Genomic DNA, 25,857 nt, shown 5'->3' on the forward strand with positions numbered 1-25,857 from the left:
AGGCAGGACATGGGTCCTGGCCAGCAGCTCCCAACTCTGTGGAGCAGAAAGCACTACTCCACGTCACCCCACCTCCTGCCCTTTCTCCTCCCCACCTTGGCATTTCTTTAGCTAGGCACGGGGAATGCTAGGAGATGGGGTGTTTAAAGCAATTCTGTTCTGAAAGTTAAAGCTGCCATTATCAGATTATGCTAACAGCTAAAATCTCAGCTGTACGTGTCAATGTGTACTCAGAAAGGCTGTTATCCCCTGCATCAATTTAACAGTAGTAGAGTGAGCATTAGGCGGGTCTTATGTGCATGGAAAATGCAAAGCAACAGCCCCCACAACACGACTCCATAAATCAGAACTTCTGAAAGTGCGGGAGTGAAGCCAGAAAAAGGCGATTATAATCCCCTAACACTGACTTGGAGGTGGCCGAGTTCTCACAATGGCACACGCAGTTACAGGCAAGACTTGCAAAATTTATTCTCGATTAAACATTAGTGTAAGGATCAATAAAGATCATTTGTCTACATTGCCTTCACTACCAATTGACCTTGCTGTTAGTGAAAGTAGGAAATAGCTTTTTTCATCAATACAGGAGCAAATATAGATTGATATTTATCACTAGATGGTCTGCTTAGAGCCTTCTAGTTTTCTTTGAAGGACCACAAATTATTCACAACATGGCAGGATTTCTTCAGTGATTACATCTGATGCATTTTATACAACATCCTTGTTTTTGTATCTGATATCGAACCCTATAAAACACATCATTTTATAGAGAACCTGGAATTGGATTCCTCTGCAACAGAATATTTCTTCCCTTGACTGTCTGCAGCGCTTTATAAAATATTTATTGATAGGATGCCTAAAAATACACATAGGCCGGCATAGCTTTAAGATGGATGACTATTCAGCAGACAAACACTAGATTTCACACCACAGGGTTCTTATTAGGCATAGTTGCCTAGAAATCACACTTATTTTCTGACATATGATTATAAATATTTTCATTAAAAATGAATAATTTAGCTCACTGAACAGACAAAATTACGTAAGTTTTACTTCTTCAAGGCTCCCCAGCAAAAGCTGGGGGGCATATGGAAGACCAAGCTGAACAAGTTCATGCCTTTCTGCCTATTAGTTATTTATTTGAAAACAGAATTTAATTACTCTTTGTATGAAACACATCATGTGTTGGTGGTTCAGTTTTAGCACAAAATGCAGGGAGGCTGTTTTGGTCCTGACATTTCCTGTTGCAACTTAGTGTGATACTGAAAATTCCCATCCTCTGCAACCCACTGGGCTTTGCTGGCTGCATACAGATGAGACAGGGTATTTCTCCACAATGAAAATGGAAAGGCAGATCTCTTTCCTAGCTAATTAAGGAAGTAACAAACATGCTCCTGGCTGCACACCGAGAGGCATAAATTCTCCAGGGAAGCCTGGCACCAGCAGCAGAGGTAGGCAGGGATGCAAATGGTGCCTGTCCCACCTCACTGCTCCTTTCTGATGGGCTCCTGCTTTGGGTGTGTCATTGACACCACAACATTGTGTGTGTTTCACTGAGAAATCTCCCACTGCTTCCACCTGACCTGGTTCAGCTGATTTCCCCAAGGGCAGACAGCAAACCAGATCTGGAGAGGGCTCTACCAGAGTACAGACACACTCCCTCTCTGCTGCAAGTGCCTGGGATTTGGGAACAGTGGCTTTTAAGAAAGGTATCACCGTGATTCCCAGTTATTTCATTAAGGATGCTGAGGGGTTCATCCTGGTCTGTTACTTACAAAATTTACAAAAAAAAAAGTTACAAAAAGTTACAAAAATCTTATCTTACCATTACTATAGTCTTTTTTTTTTTTTTTTTTTTTAAGATAATTAATTCCCCTGTGATGTAGGGAACCCTCCCAGCACTCAGGTTTTTCATTCCCAGTGGGGATTGTATGAAGCACATCAAGGTACCATCTATTACTTATGAGACTGCAGTAAAGTCTAGCTGTATGCAGTTTCTCCATCTATATTTCACTTTCCAAATAACATGGCTCAGTATGCTAAAAACACACCTCAACTACAAACTACACACCCAGCCTGAGCACACCTGCAATTAATTTCCTAGAATATTTTATTCACAAGCACATCTGTTATACCATATTCCACCATATTCAAGGGACTACATAAAAGCCTGTTGTCTGCCGTCTGTAGGCATATAATGCATCAATTTCACGCAAAACAATAGCATTGCTTTCCTTAAAACAATGGCTGGAGGAATTGTATACTACAGAGGATTCCTGCTTGATGAGCACAGCAATCTTAATTGAGATTTAATGTTTACTTTACCTGGTTAAGCACAGAGCAAACACCAGAGAAATTACTGTGAAACAAACAAACAACAAAAAAAATACATTCAAAAGCTAATTAACAGCAGTTGAAACTTGCTCAGTTCAAACAATAACCTGCCCAAGCAGCAAGCGCTTTTCAGCACGGCGATGCTTAGCCTCACAGATAAACCTTTGAACCTGCTGTGTTGTTGCAGGCACCCAAACTACTAATTAAAATAGGATAACTCAAAAGAAAGCATAATATTACCTGCAGAAAAAGAAAATGACTAAATATTTAATTCTTCTCTTGTAGACAGTGAACTAGAAAATAGGCAAAGTGAGTATGTGTGTGTTTTTGGGAGACTGTTTAATCCCTCTATTTCGTAATGTTTAGAAAGATACAATCACCATTTCACAGCTGCTTTCACATAGGTCATTGTTGTACGACTCAAAACTTCATTAAAGTGTCAATTCAAAGGCTGGCAAAGCTTTCCATACAGCTAGGTTCAGCTTTAGATCAGACACTAACTGGGAAGTTTGCACTACCTTTACCAGTGTTAAGGATCAGCTCGAGTGAAGAGGTCTCCCATTCACTTCTTGCAATGGTTTTAATCTTGCTACTTTTACTTGCAGAGGACTACATACATTTAGTAGCACCACAGATTCAGCAAACTCATTATTCTTGATTCATGTCCAAGCATTTTGACCCCCCCCACGTAGACAGCCAAACTAAAACTAATTTCAGTCCTGATCCAAACCCAGCTGAACTCAATAAGAACACTCCCTGCTTCTTGTTAAATGGTGCAATCACCCATGATCTCCAAGAGCCTTCGTTATGCTTTATTTTCAGGGTGTCCTGCTGTATCCGATCTGGTAAGAGAGATACAGTTTACAGAAGCATGAGCTGTAACACTTCAGTGCAAAACTGAGGGCTGGGGACACTGTCAGGTACACACAAGAGAAAAACAGTACTTTCATGAAAGGAACAGCTCTGCATTAAAACATAGAAACATGCAAGGAACAAATAGCCCTGATTATTCTAGATAAAATTATCAGCAAAGTGGAATGCCACAATCTCAGAAATACACAGAAGACCTTATCAGACACAGTATCTAATTTTCTTAAGCCATTAGGACCACTTTTGAAGACTCATTCTATTGCTCATCATAGTTGGTTTACTTTACTCATTCCATGTGTGTTTAACTACCAAGGACATCAAGGATATGTATTAATGACTGATTTTAATGACATGTAACACTGGTAGCATACATATAATGCAGTAATTGTATAAGAAAGTGTCTCTAATCAAGGAACCACTATCTACAAATCTGCCAGTTTGCCTTTAGAAGTACAGCCCTAACCTGTCAAAATCAAATTGGATTTTCATTAAAGGTTCAACATTCATAAATGAAAGACAATTAAAATAATTTAAAAATCAAACAGCAAAAAGCCAGAATTGCTTTACAAGAAAACTCTTCACCTATTTCATCTTTAAATGCATCTCCCACTTCTGCTCCCATCCCATGTCAATGGGATTTAAGTAGGAGTTTTCAGAAGTAAGGATGAATTCATCTGCTGTAAATTCACTGACTGGATCTTCAGGGCTTATGAAAGATTACTCCCACTGCTGCCAGAGGGCATTTTGCCTGGATAAAGATGAGCTTGTACCTGGAAAAATCTACCAGCCTCTGTCCTCAATAGGTTCTGTGGAAGTCCCGATCATTAAAAGAGGAGCCCCTCGATTAGGACTAGTTGGTCAGTTGTTCCACGGTTACTGAGACATGTTCTTAGATAAAGAAGACAATAAAAATAAATAAATGAACTGTTGCTAACAGACCACTTTGGTAGAAAACATGGTTATTCTAGATAATGACACAGTTAATATACAGCAGTATTTTTCAGATAATGGCTGCCTTCCCTAGGATGATGGTGAAAGGCAGCCCCAGAGGTCATGAGATATTGTGGCTACACCACTGTGTTAGTCAGGGTCAAGCATTCTTTGTCAAAATTTTGAAGCACAGATACGCAGAACTAGATCATGTCACATAGCTTCTGTTTTACCCCTGAAAAATGTGTAACTCTAGTTATTATAATAAAAATAAAATGATAACTTAAAAAATGGCAGTTCTGAACATGAAATCAGCAAACTGAGAATTATTGGTGTCAGGAAAGAACCATCTGAAAAATGTTCAGTAATAAGAATCTAGCTTAGGCTAGAAGGGAGGTTAAGATGCCCTACTGTTCTTGGTTTCTTAAAAGGGACAACAGGACTGTCCAAGACTGGTTTCCCAATCACTGACTCAATTAAGAAATATTTTCACTTCCTGCAATGTATTTAATTCTCTCTTCCACCATCTCTGAGAATTTAATCAGGGCTTACTACACTGTTTTATGGAGTGCTCTTCAGGAAAATATCAACTGAGAAGTTAGGGGTAGCACATCTGTCCAAAGAAGGTACTCTACCTGAAATCAGTTTACTTAAATGCAATCTTTTTCCTTTGTATCAGAGCTGAGAGCTATCTGTGATCATTCTCAAATACATAAGCTGTCCTCCACAGCTGAACCACTGCAGAGAAAATGGAAGGTTGCATATCATATATTTCTACAACTCTGCCTGAATAGTAGAAACCAACTATTCACTGGTCTTGACTTGACATGAAAATATGCACACACATATAAGTGCTGATGTTTTAGTATAAGACATGAAAAACAGGCACTTTGCAAAGCTTACCATGAACTGAACGTGGGTTAGTTAAATGGTGACACAAACGTGTAGGTGAAACTTTCTCCAAAATGCCAGAATAATGCTATTGACACTTGTTTTACACAATTCTTGCTTGGTTCCTCAAATTCAGCTAAAACTTAGAAGGCATCTGTTTACTGTCACATTCAGAAATGGATGAGGAATGAGATGTTCCCAGCGTTGGATGAAGGAGCAGTACTTTCCACATCTCAGCTAGAAATACTGGTAATGCTTCATTCGACACCAATTTTGCAAGGAAGGAGGGCCAGGATGCCTATGACCCCCAGTGCCAAGCCCTTGTCTATCTGGATGTGCTTGGCTAACAGAGACGCAGACTCTAGCTTGGCATCTGAATAAAGCTAGTTACCAAGATGTGAGAGAACACTGTTTAACCAACATTTTTCACAGCTTTGGTTGGTCTTAATCCAGTTATCAACACAGCTAAGGCAACATCTTTCCATTTTGCTCCCTACAGCTCATCAGCAGTAGAGGCATATGACACGCACAATTAGTCTGATACACAACTGATGCTACTTATAGTTCATTCAAGGGGAATAATGTTATTTTCTGGGGTCATCTTACTATTTAGTAGTCTCGGATGGTCCTGTCTAATTAATCACAAGTAACTGAGAGTCTTCTCTTGGAAATGAAATGGATTACAGTTGAGGTAGGCTTTCAATGGCTATTAGGCACTTTACACTGCATTTTTAGATCACTTACCCGGGTTACTTTCAGTTGCTTTATTCCTACATACAACAATACCTGAGGTTGAAAAGCTGACTTTGATCTCTGAAGCCACCTGGATACTGGGCTATAAAAAGAATAAGAGAAAACCTACTAGAGCAGTCACGTCACAGTGCAAGAAAGAAGCAAGGGTCATGGATCAGCTGCCAAAGCCCCTCATTCTGCTGTTGCTGCACACTGCAAGAATGATCCCACTGTCATAAAAGCTGCTGCTCTTTCCTGTTTCAGATGAATCACCTACATAGCACTCAGAACAGATATTACATATGGTTAGGATGCAAGCAAAAGGGTCTCAAACAGACTTTTCCAGGACTAGGTTGACCACCTCAGTTGCTTATTTTAGAGTGCCAGAAAACAAAGATCAGACAAAGTGACAGATACACTCTTATGGACTTAAAAGTGGCTATTATTTCCATTTTGACTGTCTGCTATGCAAAACCAGTGAGATTTGAATGTCGATCTGTATCCTTTCTGCCTCCTGCATTATCAGCAGTAACCCTGAAGCAGTATTTTGCAAGAGTTACCTTCATAGCCTTTTCAGATGTCTCTGCTACCATTTCACTTATATTACCCATATTTATATCCAGTAGAAAGGGGGATTATATTACATAGAAATATAAAATTTCTGCACAGGTGAAGCTGCAAAGGGGTGGGTTAAAGCTGATAAAGATGACAGTTGTCAGTGTAGTTTACAGAAAATTGTGGGGTCCTACTTTAGTATGCCTCTAGGTAAAAATCATGCAACCAGCAATTTAGCACTTAAGATGCAGAAATAAATTATGCTCATTCTCTCCTGGACATTTTGTGTGCCTTGACTGCTGCAAGAGTTAGCAGAAACTTCCTGCTGTCTATTAAGTTATCTAGAATAACTTAACTAAACAGAGAGAGGAGTAGCCAAAAGGCTTTTCTCTAAAATCCTTTCCTAACCAAAATTGAACAAAGCCAACCATGATTCAACATGCGCTGAATGCAACATGGGAATCCTGCAGAGATTCCCCACTGGGCCAGGCTGAGTTTAAGCCCGTATAACCATAGGATGCAAATGACATTTCTCAGGACTGAGCCCAAAAATGCACAAGTGAGTGCTGCTCCAGCACTGTGCCCTTTACGCCCAGGAAGAGAGGAGAGCTATTTCTGGCAGTGATGAAATGGGGGCTGAAATCAGTCACTAATGGTCACAAGGGACTCGGCAGATCCACAGACACAGAGGGCCTGGGGCTTCTCAGGCTGTTCAGGGCAGATGGATATCCTCTATGAAATCACAAGCTACATTTTTAGCTTGGCTTTGCAAACTGCTGTGAAGCTGGCATGCACCGGGGGAAGTGAGCTTGCCCAGGATGTAGCGCTTGACGTTGACCTCAGCGTCACAGAACATACTTACATTTGGGAATAGAGCTTACCGGAGGTGTTTTTTTTTTTTTTTTTTTTTAACCATTCCACTGTGATTTTGGATGAGCAGTCTCCACCCCCCCTCATAGCCACCTTGCTGCTCTGAAAGGCAACAGACTTTTGCTCTTCCTCAAGCTCCATTATACTCAGTTCCTCAGTTCCCTCATCTTTGGTGCATTACTGACATTTAAACACCAGTATTTAATACACCTGTGTGGTATGTAACGCTGGGAATTTTAGTCCACTGTCACATCCCTGTTACTGAGGAATTGTAACATTAGTGAAGAACTCACTTAAAAACATACTTTACTCCTAATGGCCATATGAACTCCATTTGTGTACTCTATTGTATAACATACTCTACACAAATAATGCACATTCGCTCATATTCTATGTACTCTGTGAGCATCACATTTCTTAAAGACCTTTTGGTCATGCAAGACAAAACAGGTGAAAACTAAAAGCCATCCTCCACTCCCTTGATGCAGCTCTGCCCCAGATGCATTGTCTGCTTTGAGGGACCTTTAAAAATTGCTCACGGTCATAGTGCAGATGCAGAGACCTGGGTGATAACCACCCTTTTCTCAAATCTGAACTTGCTCGCAAACCTCACTGGCTTACTAGTTTTGGTTAACAGTTCAAAAAAACCTTTTAGACAAATTTCAAAATGCCCTGAAATTTCAAAATGCCTGAATACTCTAAGGTAAAGCAGCATTAAACAACACACAAAAACCAAAGTATCTCCCCCGGCCTCCAGTACAGAACAAAACAACAACAGCATACGTAATGATGTAGCCTTAAGATCTGATACTGAGAGTGAACTATGAAAGGAGTTTCAAAAAGAGGTAGAAAAGACAATGAAAGAAATCAGAACTACAAAAAAAGAAAAAAATACAAAACTTATAGAAACTTAAAATACGTTAAGTCTCTATTTTTTGTAGCTTAGCTTTTAATGGTTTGCAGCCATATTATAGCCACGTTAGAGAAACCAACCAACAACAAGGGAGTAACATTGCATTTCTTGGTCACAATAATCTACTCTGTGCTGAAGTCCATAAGTTATTATATTCCTTTCTAGATTTTATTGAAAAACATACAGACAGACTTAAACCAGAAAGTGTTCTAACATCATGGGTGTTACAGACATTCAGTGTGAGAAATACCTTGTAGAGTTTTACACCATCTGAAAGATTCCCATTTATTCACTGGCAAGTAATCATTTAGTTCATGAGACGGAACTTAAAATGAATCATTTTGGTGAAAATGCCATCTTGCTCATTTTCCACTTCAGTTCTGATACACTTTTAGCAACAATCCACTAAGAGATAGCTTAGAATTCATATTCTATGCTACGTAGTGCTACTTAGACTTCTTCCGGGGATAACAAATCAATGACTTCGAAGTCAGTGAAAAAACCTCCATTGACTTTAAGGTTGACAGAATTTCACCCTAAATCCACCTTTTTTTGGAAACCCACCCACACTGCTACACAGGACTAATCTGCCTGTCCACAGATGACCAAATTAGCTGCACACACAGGACATATATTGTAAGCCCTGTCTTTTTCATATAGATTTTTAAGGCTGCATGCTTTTTTTGTTGTTGTTGTTATTGTTTCTTTGTTTTTCCCCCCTAACTACATTCTAAAACGTTAGTAGAGAAAAATAAGCAGTACTTCTTGCCACTTCTCTGTTTCATCTTCATACGGTACTTAGATTGAAAGTATTGCTTGAAGTTTCACCCAAAAGGGATGGCAAGATAAGAGCTGAAAAAAGATGGACCCTATTTAACTGTGTGCAACTATATACCTAAATTTAATTATGAGTCCTATAGGAAAAAATAAAGTACAATTCAGATGCATACAATGATAAAAAGAGAGATGCAATGCAGAAAAGCATAGCAAAATGCTATGATCATTCACACAATCCCATGAGACCAACCTCTCATACTTTTGTCATACCCTTCCTGAATCTGCTGCTTAAATCAGCTTTCAGCAGAAGGACAAAATACCCTATGGGTTGAAAAAAACATGTCAGAAACATTAAAATTAAAAAGAGAGAGAGAGAGAAAGAACAATACAGCCATAAATCCAGTTTCTGCTGGCTGAACATGCAAAGCAAATGTAAATTTTTTTATTTTTATTTTTTTTGGCAGAAAAGCTCATTAGTTAGTCACCCAAAAACCTTTGTTAATTTGCAGGAATTCATGCTCTTGAAACAAATAAATGACTACACTTTATATTGGTACACACAACTAGAAAGAATGATAAAATGTTTCAAGCTATTAAAAATGTCATCCAACAAGTTATAAAAACCACTTCCTGCTTATCAACAGGTTCCAACTGCCAAGCTTCTCCCTGGATAAGACTTAAATTGATGCTTTCCTCCACTAGTTACCTTGGCCATTAACTTGAATACACAAAACCCAAGCAAGCTGTAACACCATCAATAACCATGTGAAGACATAAGGAGGTCTAAAGACAGGGAACAACTGCTGTCAGCAGTGGCAATAGGTGACCCAAGGCAAAAGAATGTCAGAAGAGAGTGAAATCCTTTTGTGATACAAAGCTGCTTCAGTTTAAGAGTTCAGTTTACGTGGACACTGGAAAAGCACTGTAGTTGTCAGTGGTGGTAAACAGACTGTGGACGGATAAACTGACAGTGGTCCAAGATCTCCCATATATTTGGGTTGCAGCAGGTTAAATTGTTCCTTCACCTGTGTCAATAAAATACTCTCCCAACTGTATGTTTGTTACTTAATCTACCTGGCACAGAAGCAAGTTCAAAAGAATGAGATTTTTCTTTAGAAGCATCAGTATTTCAGTCTTCTGCGTGCAGCTGAGTACTTTGGTACTCCATGCAAGTACCTTTCCTAATGGCAACAGGAGATGGCTACACCTCCTCTGCATTTCCTCCTGGCCGTAAAGCTGTGCTGACAACTCATAACTTTTTATGTTGTCTCAGATGTGCAAGGTCAAAAAATAAATTCTCTCTCAGTGTGGCTGGGGTTCTTGCTAAATCAGCATTACTCCAAGACATAAAGCACAGCTGAGTTTTTAAACATTGTCCTCAGGCTGTTTGTCTCTCTTGAATTCCTGTTGAATATTGATTTGGGATTTAAAGGCCCAGCTGCCCACCTAATCAGGTTGCCCCAGTCTATACAAACTTTGACTGATTAATTGGTTATTTTAAATGCACAGATACCTCAAGGACTAAAGCGCATGGACAACATGAACTTTTCTTCCCTTGCTTTATGCCACAAGGTTTTAGATCAAACTATATCATTGCTGAAATACAGGCTTGTGCTTCAAGTTATGATCACTGACCAGATTTTTCTGTGTATTTCTTTTTCAGACGTATCTAAGGCAAATATGCCTACTAGCCTTAGTTATAATAAATCCTAAAATACCAGAAAAATCACTTAATATTAAACTTGAGACCACATGTTGGCTTGTGAGATATTCATAACTTTAGCAGACTTTACATTAAGCAAATGGAATTCATTTTATACATGTCATCTGGATGCATCTCTCCACAGGTGAGCTACCATTTAGGCAGGTTTAATGGACAATTCCTCAGGCTGCCCTAGCAATTACTCCTGCGCTGACCTGGAAGGATCATTAATATCAGGGAGTCGAGAGGTAATTCAATTTCCATGCTGGCTCAGCCCTAAGCTTCTTCTAAGTAGATGCTGTCGGCTGTGTCAAATTATATATGATGCCTAGGTGATGCAGAAGACTATTAGAAGTAGAGCTGGGAATGACAAACTCTACTCACAAAGTTTTCAGCCTGAACTTGGACAATGGCCTAAAATAACAACAGGCCACAACCATTTAGCATCAGGAAACTCTAGCAATGACCCAAAATATTTTATTTTTGGGTACGATGCTATGGGAAGAGCAAAACCAGATAAGAATTAACCCAGGACGATAGGATAAGAGCCACTTTGCAGAGTTACATATTGAGAGATTTAAATGCATAATGAAAAAAATGACTTACTGGGAGAACTTTGAGGAAGACCAGCTAAGAAACACAAACAGGATTACACAATATACCAGGTACATCAAAATTACAAAGTTTTGACCCTCAACACCACAGCTGCGATCCAAAAGAAAACAAAACAACAAACTCAGCTCCAATTCATCAGGTGACTTTTTTTACAAACATGCCATGAAATAACCTCCCCCATCCTCCCGACCGTAAATCCCCTCAACACGCTGGTTACAACCTGAAAATCAGGATAAATCTACCAACCATCTTCCACACTTTATTATCCTCAGATTCATTTAAAAGAAAAAGTGTCAGAAAAGCCTTTCCCCTTTACTTTCTGCCTAGTGAGTGGAAAATGAGACATTTTGTACAGACAGAAGCTGCTGCTGCCCCTCTTTAAAAGTCCCTTTACATCATTCGGCAAATCTTTTTTTCACCTTTTTCTTTGCCCACTATCACGACACAACCATCCCACCTGATGCCAGCCCTGGCTTTGCCAGGAGAATTCCCATGGTGCCTGTGCCAAGGCATTTTAACTCTTCTTAGGAAGGAAAAGGAGCAAGCAAACACCAAACTCCTCCTCAGAGGAGCTCAGCACTCTCCCATAAACACATACCTCGCAGCTTGTTTTCAGGTAACATGGAAAGCTTTGGAATCTATGCTCTTTTCAATTAGATGCCTTGGAGGTGTTTTTTTTTTTATTATTATTATTATTTTCCTTATAAATAAATAAATTAATACCCTTGCTCTTTGGTGTTAAAAGCAAGCAAATAAATCATCAACCCTTAAAAAATACACAAACACTTTTCATTGTAATAAACATGCAGCGATTTACCCTCCCCCAGAAGATTAGAATGAACTCCTTTAAAAATGAAGCTACTTTGCATTATATATCATGAAATATTAGTCAATCAGATATAGTCATTCATTTGTATGCATTTTTTCTTATCAAAACATGCATATAACTCACAGAAATTCCAGTAGTACAAATGCTCACTGAAACAAATCAAATCAAAACAAATACACACATACGTACACACACATACACGCATATTCTGAGCCAAAATGAAAAGCATGCATGGTCAGGGTTTAAGCATCATTTAAGCCAAAATAATTGCTAGATTATTAAAAACAAAGCAGCCTGGCAACTATTTGAAGCAGTTTTTATTCATGCTTTTATTTAATTCTTCTCAGTTTTCCTTTCCTTTATACTCATTTGCAGCAAACATGCTAAAAAAATCCCTATTGTTTAAAAAAGCAGCAGAGAAAAACAGAAGTATCCATGCTCAGGGTACCAAAGCGTTATTTTCTTGGAACAGAAAAAAAAAAACAAAACAAAAAAAAACACAATTTAAAAGCTTTTCTATATTTAAAACAGATATCGTGCAGAAATTTGATCTTAATATTAATGACATGCAATCTCCAAGGAGACATAACATATTCTAATTAAAAAAAAAAAAGTCATATTCAGTAATCGGTGCAAAAGCCTTTTTTTTTTTTTTTTTCCCCTCGCTCTCAGACTAATGGTATCTTAAACCCTGCATGCTGCAGTGCTTCGCCTGTGCTCTGCATCGGCTGTGAGAGAAGAAGCTACCTGAGAGTTTTCACAGTGCCATCTCATATCCATGTCTGCCTGGCTACCCCTGCGTGCTTATAGCTTTTTTTTTTTTTTTTCAATTTTTTTTTTTTTTCTCTCTCTTAATTCTTAATGGAAAATCCTAGGAAATTTAGTCCATCCTCTGAAATCAATACTGGTGACAGGCGCGCTCCCTGCCTCCGCGGGAGCCGGGGATGATGGATCGCCTGCGCATCAGCCCGCCCTATCAGTGCCCCGCACTCGGGCGGCGCCAAGGCAGTGGCCGCGCCCGGCGGCGCGCAGCGGGGACCCGCCGCGATGCGGAGCCTCCGCGCAGCCTCGCGCTGGGACCGGGAGGGGATGAAGAGAGGGGAGAGAGGGAAGGGGAGAGCTGCCCGCCGCCCCCGGCCCCTCGTCTCCCGCGGTGTTGTCGGGTGGAACCGTTCCCGCGGCTTTTGATGGAGCTTTAGGTGTTGAAGGGTGTATAATAAGGCTGAGCGCACAAAATAACACCGCAAAATAATAACAACAGCAACAGCAATAATAATAATAATAATAATCCGCCGAAACCCACAAAATGAAAAAGCCTGCCTTCATTTTGAAATCTCTCCCCACCCTATCGAATCTCTGACCCAACACATAAACATGCAGCAAACGCAGGGCTGGCTATGGGAGCTACAGTAATTCTTCCGCAGATATGAGCATCTGGATCACCTTATGGAAACCTTTTCTGTAACGTACATCCGTTATCACCGACCACAGTGGGAAACAGGATCGACTGCACAGCTTTGTGTGGGGAGCAAAATGCTGGTAGCAGCCTTGACAAAGAAAGCCACGTGTGAAAACACTTGGGTCAAGCCAGTCAACAAACCAAACCAAACCAAACCAAAAAACCTCCAACTATATTATCTATTCAACAGATACCTTGTAAAATAATACAGCTTTCCTGTGATCTGCCCTAGTGAGTGCTTTCCTCTTCTCCTTCTTAACAGTTAGAGTGAATCCCGGCAGCTATGAGTTTAAAGTTAACACATGACTCTCCTGCAGGACTTTTCCTACATCCCCTACAACAACACAGAATAACAGATGTCTCCACTAAGGAAGATGACAAGCGATCTACAAAAAAGTTGGGTGACGTGAGCTTTGCAGTTCCCTTCACAGGAGCTCGGTGATGATAAGGCTGTCCTGACACGCATCTGTTTGACAAGCATCATGTGTTGCACATTTCATTGCTTACTGAGTGTTCCCTTCCCTTTGATTCTGATGTTATCCAGCTCAGTACTATCTTCTGTTTACAGTTGATTGTCCCTTTACTAGTAACGAGCCTTTGGCAGCAACTGCATCAGCCTGAATCTCACATGGTTGGGTCTATCTTCTTTAACTGTACGTTTAATCTAGTTTATCTTAAATTCTAAAGGCATTTTGAAATTGCAACGGCAGTTGATAAAACACATGTCCACATGCAAATTACTGCTAAAGGCCAAGTCACATGGCAGTGAAACAAAACTAGTGCTATGTCTTTATAACCTCAATATACTTCTTCATGGGGGAAAAAAAAAAAAAAAGATGAAATGGATTAATAAGGTCTCCATACGAGAAAGTTCTTCCTCCTCAAAACACAGAGCCAGGATTGACCCTCAGCTATGGGCAGCGGCTCAGCTTATTTGGTAGGCTTACACAGCAGTGCCTAGATTTTTAATATTCAGTCACAAGAACATTCAGCCACAAGAACATGCAATACGTGTCTGCAATTTTCTTTTCCCTATGAAGTGATGAATAACCACAACAACCCAACTAGATAGCAGCAAGTCCACTTGCTGGACACAGCTGCTGTCTGCATACATTTGTTTGCTGTAATTCAGTCTAAACAAAGATAGCAAATGCTGAAATAAATGCATGGCTTGTAGGAAACAAGGATATTGTTTGTTAAATGTCTGTGCTACACGGCACTAATTAGAGACAAGTCTCTGGCTAGGGCAAAACCTGACTCTTGACCCTGAGACTGGCAAACTTCAAGACAATCTGCAAGCATATAGCACAGAAAGCACTAACTCAACTCTTTTTATAAGTTTTCTTTCTTCTAGAGTGGGTTAACAAGATAAAGTGGTTCTGGACCTGGACATTATGTTTTTACAGCTGCCACAGTTATATATATAATATATATATAATTCTCTCAACACTTCCACTTGGAGCAATTCTTGGCCCTCCAAGGAACACCCTAAAAATCCTGAGATCTCAGCTCTGCACCTTCCCCCTCTGTGAAGATGGCAGAGAACTCCACCAGACCATAATTGTGTGGTCACTTTTCTTCTCAGGGACTATAATAGAGGGTAACAAAGACAATGCTGATGTTTGCAGCTGTGCTCTGACCACCCTTCTGGCATCAGCATCAGTCTCCCTGGGTTGCCTGACAATAACCCCAGTCGAGATTGTTCTCAGTGAAAGGAGTTCATCTGAGGGAGAAAAAAAGAAAGAAAGAAAGAAAGAAAACTAGTCCTAAATGAGAATAACAAATACCATTTTAAGTGATCTAAATGATGGGATCCTTTCAGATTTACTGAGTAAAACTTTCTTTAACCCTAGCACATGCCTTCCTGAAAGACAAGAGTAAATTATCTGTAATATTTTTCCTGAGGCAGTGTTTTTCAGTGGTGTGATTCCACAATAATGCTATTAACAGCCATTGACTACCGTATGTCCTATGTGATGTTATTTAAGGGGACAAATGTAGCAACAGTGGTATGAAGGAGGGATGGCAGATCCCAACTCCTCTCAAATGCTGAGCTGATGTTTGTAAGGATGGGATGCTGTTTGGGAGGCTTTGCTTCAAGTGCTAAGAAAAGTGCTGCACAAAGCAGCTTGCTGTGAGCCACATTTGGTCAGAAAGGTACAACATAGAGATGCTGGGTGCCCGGTGTGAATTGGCTCCGGCCACCAGCAAAGAAACAGATCATTGTGGAATTTATCCTGTTTATCTTGCTTATGGGACCTGACCTTTACATTTTCAGTGATCCATGGAAATGAAGAACATCACTTCATCTAAACAGTCTTGGGGTTTTTCTTTTTATGAAAATGTAGCTGTACCTACATCATGTGTGATACAATGTGGTGTGATACGGAGATACAATAGACAATATGGTTACGATAGACTTTGCCAACAGAATCTGAAGACACTGTAAGAATTATGGGCTCAGCAGAGCAAAGCAGTTGAAAACGTGCTTGACTTTACATGTATTTGTGAGTTTACATTGAAGCAAATTCCTGAGTGCTTTGTTGAATCAAGGTCAAATATATATATATATATATAAAAACAAAAAAACCCCTAAATGCACGGATGCGATAAACCTGAATTTGAATATACACTCTCAAGTTGTACTTGAGAATTTTGCTGAATGTACATATTTTGCCAAATACATACAAAATACCACTTGAAAACCTGCTTGATGATGCAGTGAGGGATAGCAAATGAGTGGTATAGCACATATTTCATACCAAAGGAGATTGTTGTAAATATTACAAAGACCAACCTATATAGTTATTAAAATGAAGTAACATCATTATGCTTGAAAAACCTACAAAAAAGACATAAAATCCAACACACACAGCCAAGAACAAAAGTCAAATTTGAGATTTGATTTCAATCTGATATATATTATATTAATTAGACAAGAACTGTACAGACATATCACCATTAAAATCCTTGCTACTGCAAAGAACAGAGTCAAAACTTATGCAATTTATCAAGGATAGAGATTTACCCAAGAGCAAAAATGATCCCTTTTTTCTGCAAGATTGCAAGATACCATTTTATCAAAAACAAACAAAGAAAAAAGTAAACAAATAATAATAATAATAAAAAAAAGTGGACCTCCAATTCAGCCAAAGGTAGAAGCCCTAAGTTTTTACACCTCAACCTAAGGATGGGCACAAATGAAGCAGCTACAGAGAGTGAAGCTTTTAAGATATAATTATTTTCTGTATCAACAAATAACATACTTAAACCCCGTGTGATGAAAAACAAAAAGCATGTGATAGTTCACATGAGTTTATCAATAAGTCCGTATATATGCAAACGTTGGTACAATCCTAGACAGCCACTTCACAGGCTGAAATATATTACTCAACACTTCTAATGCTCTTAATGAATGTGAAAGTCATGTGAGTTTTACATATAAACTTCTGAGTGTCCTTAAGAATTACACTGGCATTTCACATTGAGAGTTGCATCTCTCTCATGCTCAGGTGGCCCTCCACTGATGCCCAGTCACCTATAAGTCCCCAAATACTTGGTAGGAAACACATTTCACTTTGAGGCATATGTGGATTTGCAATCTACCTGGGGGGGGTGTGTGTGTGTGGTGGTGGGGATTTCAGAATTATGCATACACAAATTCATTCTTATCCAGAGAAAACAGGGATTAAGGAAGTAGTCTTACTTAGTCACAGGAGAGATGGGACAGAATTTGGGATGTTGTCAATGTGACACCTTCTTCGCTTTCCCTTTGGAGACTTCTGCAAGACTCCACTCTGCTAAACTACCCAGCTCTGAGAAATAAATGTCAGTGTCAACACTTTCTGTCATCTATGTAACACTTAGCGTACTCTGCACCTGTGACAAAATTATCCCCTTCTGGCAGGAAGTCTGTAATCTTGTTCCCAGAGGTCTGAACTTCCCCATCATGCTGTCAGCCAAACGGCGCCTATCAGGCCAGCCTGGGGATACCTCTGTTCCCACAGATCTTGGGAAAACAAGCTTGACAGTGATGGAAATCTTTAAGAGAACTTCCTTCCCCCACTTGAAAGGTCAAGATCCTTCTTCTTTAAGCAAATTGAAGCAGAAAAAAAAAAGTCTTTCGGGAAAAAAATTACCCACTCAAGAAACTATAATTTAGATCAAACCTACCTGTTTGGAGCTAACAGCTGCCATCAAACTTGAGTCCCAAAACCTATGCTGCCAAGAAGCAAATTAAATGTCTTTTGCTGGGCATACATATATTTTCATTCTCTGCTTCCTATTACCTCCTACTTTTCATTTCTTACCTGTCTTTCTGCTCTTTCCAAATCCTCATACACCTGGTTAATCAACACAGCCATAATAATACACAGGGACAACTTGATGATTTACAGCTATTATGCTAATTATACAGGGCATGTTTATTTTTTTCTCAATTGTCTCCATAAATCACATTTCTTACCATTCCAAATATTAACATTACCTGATTGTTCACACCTATCTGGTTTAGTTGTAAGTCCTCACTATATTTTCCAGGTGGAGGGGACAAACGTTACGCAAAGATACATAGATACAGAGTTAGAAAGGGGGAAGAAGTCAGCTATTCATACTGAAACCTTCCCAAGGATGATTAAAAGCAAACAGTTGAAAACCAGCATTTTTGAAATGGCAAAATTAAAAATTGTTGGAAGCATGTTTAAAGCTGAACACCTGTAGCAGAATGAGGAAGCAACTGTGCCCCTAGACAGATCCTATCTACAAAAGCAGATACTAAGAAACAGTGTAAGATATACCCCACTGGAAAAAAAAAAAAAAAAAAAAAGATCATTTGAGAAAACCTCAGAGCAGCAGCATTCTGAAATTTTGGAGGTATCATGCCCACACTTCGCTAATTAAAACTAACCCAAAATGACTGTGTAATTATTCGCAAAGGTCCATTTCACGCCTATATCTACGCAAGGATACCAGGTGTGACACACAGATATCAAGGTGAGCATTACATGAGGACAGCACTGAGATCACCCCTCAAGCAATGTGGGAAGCATTAAGGCTGCCTTTACTAGCACCTGGCTGTCCATTGTCTAAAAGTCTTGCAAGGACATCATCTGACTTGACTTCTGCACAGGCCACAAAGTCTTAATTCTTCCCAATGGGGGATTCTTGGGGGCCTCTCTGCTTCTTTTTTTATGGAGGCACCAGGAACACAGAACGGTGATGTACTCGATCTCTTCAATGTGTCATTTTAAACCAACACCCAGCAATTTTACAGGTGGTGTTCTCTGCCCATCATCATTTTATCCATTTCAGCGGATGTAGTTCAGGCCCTGCATTTGTTAGGGAACCTGAATTATCTCCAGAGACTCAGAAGGGTGGATGAGTAGAAGAGAACCTCTAAATTACACACAGATTCTCTTCTCCTGCAAAAAGCAATGTGATCCAAAGGGGAGAGGAACAGGAGCTACCCTCTAGCATCTGCACGATCACATGAACAATGTATGCTTCCCAGAAAATGGACAAGAAGTTGCAATGGGGCGAAAAACAGAAGTCAAAGGGGGAAATAAGGAGAGAAGCACACATCTGACTTTCCCTATGACTGTGTTCTGCAGTTTTTCAAAGAGTAGATTTTTTCTACCAAATGAGAAACAGAAAAATTAAGAAAAATAAGTCTTTTTTCTCTTTCCTTCAGGGTACATAATGCACACCTGTGTGTGTACAAATAAATAAACTGGGAACAACTGCAATGAGGCTATCTTGTAAACAACGAAAATATTTATGCCTTTTCATACCTTTGTCAACATTTGATTCGATACATAAATGTTTTAATATGATAGTGTATTTCACAAATAAATTGGTTCAAAACAATTCCCTCCTTAGTTACACTCTGGGACTTCCATCAGCTTCAGCAGCATGCAAGGCAGTAAAGACTTTACCCCCTTGTGTCAGCCTCCTGCATGGATAGCAGGAGCAAGTGCATACAACACAATGTATATGGGGTGATGAAATGCGTACCATATGACAACAGATAGCAACTGTTAGGAGGGCAGTAACAAAAGCAAAGTCTCTTACTTTCAGTGTATTTGCTCTAAGTACGACTTCGCCCTGTTCCATCAGAGCCACTTGTAGGAGCTGGGGAATTCTTGTTGCTATTCCACATTTATAAAACTGTTTAAAACTAAGACTAACAGAGCAGAGAATGCAATATACTTGGTTTGACTGATTCGGATCTTCAGTTTTCTAAAACCTTCCTGGCTGAAAGAAGATTGCTTTATTATTTGTTCTACTTTAAAATCATACCATTTCAGAGACACCCACATAACTTAGAAATAGATGTACAAATACGTTAATTTTTGGCCTTGCTACATTTTACAGAGTGGGAGTATAAAGAAAAAAATAGAATGTGAAACTTTCCTCCTAAATTAAAGGTTTCATATCCTAATAAATAATTTCTTTGGCTGTTAGTAAACGCTTCCATTATCCTCTAATGTGGAGAAGCCCACAGAGACTGGGTGTCTGCTGCTGCCTCTTTAATAAGAAACCTGTTTTGACTGTTCTGTCAGGTAAACAGCAGAGCCAGAGCCCTATCTCTTTTCTATGCTTTGCAGAAAAATAAAGCAGCTGTTGAATAACTACTCAGATGCACACAAAAGCTCACATAGTGTAACATTGGCTGTTCATCCATGCCAGAAGACAGAGTGGTTATCCCATGACCCTAGGAATGCTTCCTTGAGTTGGGGAGCTGGGTCTTTATGGAAAGGAGGAATGACATGAGTAACAGATTCAAGCAGCAGCATCTGAAGGTAGCTGAGCCTCCCATAAGGTGACAGGGATGGGAACACAGAGAGAAATCTTCAAACGAAAAACTAAATGGGTGCAGTTGTGTACTGGTTATCAGAAGGGCTCTTATTGAAGGCTTAGGGGAAGAGCACAAAACTAGTGAAGGAATTCACATTTAGCAGATACTATCTTGCTCTGACATCAACCTCTTGGTGAAAGGAGATGGAGGAGACTGGTGGGTGACAAGACTGCCCATCTACAAAGCACCAAACTGCTCACCAACCTCTTTGCCAGCAGCCAGGCTTATAAGTAAAGGATTTTATCATGGAAGAAAACCAGGTAAAAAAAAGAGAGCCATGCAAACTATACCCTAGTCAAATCAGTTCACAGGTGAAAGCAAAAGCAATGGGAAATGCTTCATTTCTGAATGAGAAACTCATATTCTCTAGAAAGGCATAACACAACAGGAAATTGAGCCCTTGGTACTCAGACAATAAAACAAAAGAAATGCAACAAAAAGAAATTTGAATACTTTGTGAGAATTAGAGGATTTTCACACACTAATTAAATTACTGCTTTAGCTCAGCTGTTTTGCCAGGGGCAAGAACTATATAGAGGTTTGTTTTTTTTTGGAGAATAATGGTTGGTTTTGCTTGAAGTTCATAGTATTTTAAAAATAAAGGCTAGGAAAAAAAAAAAGAGAGGTATACACAGCTCACAAAAATACAGGGAAAATCTTCTTTGGACTATGGAAGAGGCATGAAAGGGCAAAGGAGAAACTCTGGTCTCACTGAAATCAATAGCAATTCTGCCAGGATTTAAATCTTTAATTTTCCAAAAATCTTGAAGTCCAGCCTCTGCTTTCATACCTGTTTGGGAAGCATAGTCACCTGCAAAACCAAGTGGGAACACACTTTCCTCTAGCAAGCACTGCTGCCATCACCTTGGCATTCAGCAGTAAGGAAGGAGAGGATATCAGCACCACTCTCCTCTCAGGCAAGACCCTTATGCTTGTAGCTCTGCTTCCTTAAAATTTTCACACATATCTTTTGTTGTTAAAGAAGCTAGTTTGAAGGGGGAGCACAAGCAATGCATTGTTCTTAGGGAAGACCAGAGGTAATTTGATACGTCGAACCAGCACTGAGGAATGGGCTGCAAGTGCAAAGGCTCCATTACCTACTGATGTTCACCATTTTTCAAGCTAAAACTGTAACACATTATTTGTATTGATTTCTATCAGTACGTACCTAGTTAAAACAACAAATTAGCCATGATTTTTTTTTTTTTTTTTTACTACAAGACATGAAAACTCAAAAACATATTGCTCACCATGATGTTATTCTTCCAGTCCACGTGCAGGATATTGCAGGAAAAAAATGAGTTATATTTTTTGGCTGATTATCTGTCAAACAGTCTGCTTGTGCAGGTCACAGTTCTGTAAGCAGTCGAATAAGTTCAGGATGATAAATTCGGAATTACAACACTCATGGTACAAGGCCACACTTGGGCATGTATACCCCTACACGTTGGAAACACCCTATTTGTTTTCTTTATTGTTTACTATCAAATCTTCTTATTTCTTTTTCATGCTAAGAGACAAGTAATTAGAACTCTACTAATCAATAGACCATTTTATTCTCCAGTGCAGCTCTGAATAATCCCCATAATTTAACTAGCTTCTGAGGAGGCCAGCAGGGAATATGCCGAGAAAACAAAGAATTTGACAAATACCAAGGGCTAGTCAGTACAAAGCAGCTTTCAAGAAAATAAAAAAGCTACCTGAGCTTATTTTATAGTGGTGGAATCAAAACAAGTGAAATGCAAATCTGGCTTTTCTTCTTTTCATTTACAGTGAAATCGATGGCTGTGTAGCCCCAGCTAAGCACTGGAGGTCACGCACACTGACAAACATGCCTCCTCCTGCACCGGTGAGGGCTCCGTGGCCACAGGAGGATTTCTTTGCACAAAGTGAAGGAAAGGAGTATGTTTCCTCCTCTCCAGGCTGAGGTTTCTCTGCCGAAGCCATACAAAAAGGAGCTGCAGCACAGCTGTGCTGGACCAGCAGCATCCTCAGGCCCTCTCCAGGCTCCATTAGAGCATTCTTCGTTATGCTAACAAGGAAGTGGCTTTAACATCTACACTCTAACAATAAAGAAGCAGGAATATATTTCCTGCCATAATATTAATGTATTCACAGATTACAAAACCAGACAGTACCACCAGGTTTTATTTTAAACGTAATTGGATTTTTTTGGCATTCTAGAAATGTATTTAATTGAAAGCAAGAAGGATAATTATTCTTTGTCTATCAAAAATGTTTTCTGTGTTTTAAATATGAGCACAGAATAAAAAGTAGGACAAGGTGGAGTAGAAACATTAAATTAAATAGTTTTGAATTTATTTTCTATGCTCTTTTCATTTCCTTGACAGCATAGCTGCACTATTTCCTCATTTATTGTTAATGAACTAAGTATATCCTTGCTTGGTTTTGCAACAAAATTAAAACAATAAAAATATGTAAAACCAGTCTAATGTAAAATTTAAGCTGTTAGGTCTATAAGAAATATTTACTACTCAAATCACAGGTTTAAATCAGAAACTTTTCAATATTTAACAGAATATTGCTGTATCCAATGCATTAAAAAAATCAAATGAATAAGACATGACAGGATGGAAGCAGAGTACTTCTGGTGAAAAAAATAATAAAAAAGTAAGACTGAATACAGATGCAAGTGGTTGTATATATATATATGAAATAAAATGCCAAAAGTCAGTACACTTATAATTGATATAACATTCACATTCAACTTATTTTACCTTGGAGGCCTCAACTGATGTTTTAATTTATTTTATTTATGACATTATTTCTAAATGTTTACTTACTGCAAAATATAAGCACCGTATCAGCTCTAAGGAGTTTGGGGTCTAACAGGCACACATGACTGATAGATTTCTGGTGTCAAAAATCACAATATAAGTTTTAAACAGCACTTCAAAGTCATGGAGTGCTGCTAGGAACCAGAATTTGGTTGGAAAATCTCTTGGTCCTAGCTACTGAACTAACATTTCTTTCTTTCTAAAATCTTCTATAGCTACTTTTCACCAGATGCCATGTCAGGTCATTCTTGTTTGGATCCAGCTCTCAGTAAGACCATTCCCTCTGAGCAGGAGAGATTGGACAAAGACCTCCTGAGACCTTCCTGAGACCAGGGGTGATCCTACAGGAAGGCAGAACTGAAGCAGATCCCTTGGTACAACAGGGCTAGCTCTTTACCATCACCAGCATAGGGCCTTTTATCAACTGATCACACCAGTTTGTTTTTGACTTTTATTCCTATTAGAACACTACTTTCTTGGTATTCTCTTTTTATTTCCAACACAAGTTTATCTGTGACCAGTTTATCCCTGTTTTCACAGAATCACAGAATCGTCTAGGTTGGAAGAGACCTCCAAGATCATCTAGTCCAACCTCTGTCCTAACACTAACAAGACCTCTACTAAACCGTATCACTAAGGGCTACATCTAAACGTCTTTTAAAGACCTCCAGGGATGGCGACTCAACCACCTCCCTGGGCAGTCCAGGGCAGTTTTCTCTCATGTCACTTCAATCCTTTGGCATAAACGGTCCTCTCTCCCTTCTCTGGTTCACTTATTTTCATTGTTTTGCTATATGAAAATGTGAAAGCAAGCCATGTTCTTTTAGAGGGCAGAAATGTGAACAAGTTCACATCAGAGGAGTAAGGATGTGAACTCACAGCAGCTCTTAGGCTCTGTGGTGACTCCCTTAACATAGTGCTTTTTGTGAAGTACACCAGGATGAAGACATGCACACTTCCAGTGAATACAGAGTATGGGTGTACTTCCATTTCTACATAAAACCAGGATGGCTGGCTGATGTAGCAATACCATTCTTTTTCTCCTGTAGGGACAGGCTCTTCACCAGTCATCTCTCTCCTGTTAAGGGCTAGAAGTACTTTTCAACAGCCACAACACTCTGGCTTACTCATCCTGTTGTCATTCAGCATGTCGAATGCTTTTACTTCTCAACCATTTCTAACTGATGAGCAATTAACTTGTAGCTGAATATCTTGTTATTCTAAAGTATGTGATTTTGCATTTAATACTAATGAATTCATCTCTTTGCTAGCACCCCAGTCCACAGGGTCATTCAGCTTGATACCCTCATTTTCTCCACATTGACAACGCCTCCTTTCTTTGTAATACCTCATCAGCGTACCTCCACTTTCTGAGCTGTTTCTGGGCAACATTTTACTGCTGTTCATTAAAGTTAGTGAGTCTCGAGGAAGAGGTGAGACTTGCAATCAACCAGCTCATCAACTAGGAACAAAGTATTGGTTTTCTATTCCTGGTAGGTTGTTTCTGAAGTCTTCATCTTCTGGCTAGCTACAGCCTTTAGACTGAATAAGAATTTGGAAGAAGGTCATATCTACTGATTTATAAACACAAGAATTACAAGAACAGAGACAGGTGGACTGATAACAAAAAAAGAAGGCCAAAATCATCTGCAGCAGTACTACCCACACCACCAGGAGGAAGGAGGATAAATATCAAAGACCCTATAGAGAAAAGGAAATATTTGAGACATATCTTTATTCTGACCCACAGTTGTGCATCATGTTGACACATAAAATTCCTCCTGATAGAAAAATACACCCTCAGTTAAATGAGCAACTCTGTTTTTTTCTTCAGGTATAACAGAATAATTGATAAATAATGCAAAAGAGAAGAAGAAATAGCATGTATGTCATAGACATTGTACTTTATTGGACAGATTAAGAAAAGTTTTAAGCAGTGCGAAGGCCTCATGTTAGTTCTTTGCAGACTGGTGAATTCCATCTGTTAAGAATAAATTTCCAGTTGGCACACAGAAAATTACTGCACTGTTGTATAATCTTCACTACGCTTTTTCATTTATTTCTGTAATTAAAACCATTTTGAGAAAGATGTAGACAGTTCAAGCAAATTACATGTTACAATAAAACAATTCTAATAACAATCTGGGAGTTATTAATGAATACTCAGTTCTTTATAGTAAAGTATTAACTGAAGTAGATCCTGAACAGGATTATTACTACTCTTGGTCTTTTAAATGTGTTTTTTTCTGCACAGAATATGGAAACTATATTTGCATAATAATCATAAATCCAGTGCAGAAATGTAATTTTATTTTTCTGAATAACCACTCTGTTTATTCATCAAGGGCTCCGAACATCCAAAATGATGAAGCAGAGGATAAGATAATAATATGCCTTTTTCATGGGATTTAGTAACTAGAAACAAAGAGGGGACTGAAGGATGAAATGTTTAAAATAACTTTCATTGACTGGAAAAACACTGTTTACAGTTTCTTATATCTGTTTAATGTTTGCCAGCCTCTCCTCACCTCACCCCCCCCCCCCCCCCAAGAAAAGAAGCAAAGAAATAATAAAAACCTGTTCCTGTTCTAAGTAATCATATAGAAAATAGAAAAAATTTTATAAAAACCCAGAGCTTTTCCTAATAGAAGGTAAAATGGCTAAAAGCATATTGGCAAATTATTATAGATGAACAACTTAAATGTGTGCTCATACACAAAGAGCTAGGA

General features: G+C 39.1%; 1 protein-coding gene across 33 annotated transcripts in view; it reads right to left on the minus strand.

The window, feature by feature from the left end:
* The window catches only part of NRXN1 (neurexin 1), a 725,995-nt gene that overhangs the window by 36,417 nt on the left and 663,721 nt on the right, over nt 1-25,857 (minus strand). The window lies entirely within an intron of this gene.

Source organism: Anser anser (genome assembly GCF_964211835.1).
Source record: "Anser anser genome assembly, chromosome: 3".
Lineage (NCBI taxonomy): Eukaryota > Metazoa > Chordata > Aves > Anseriformes > Anatidae > Anser > Anser anser.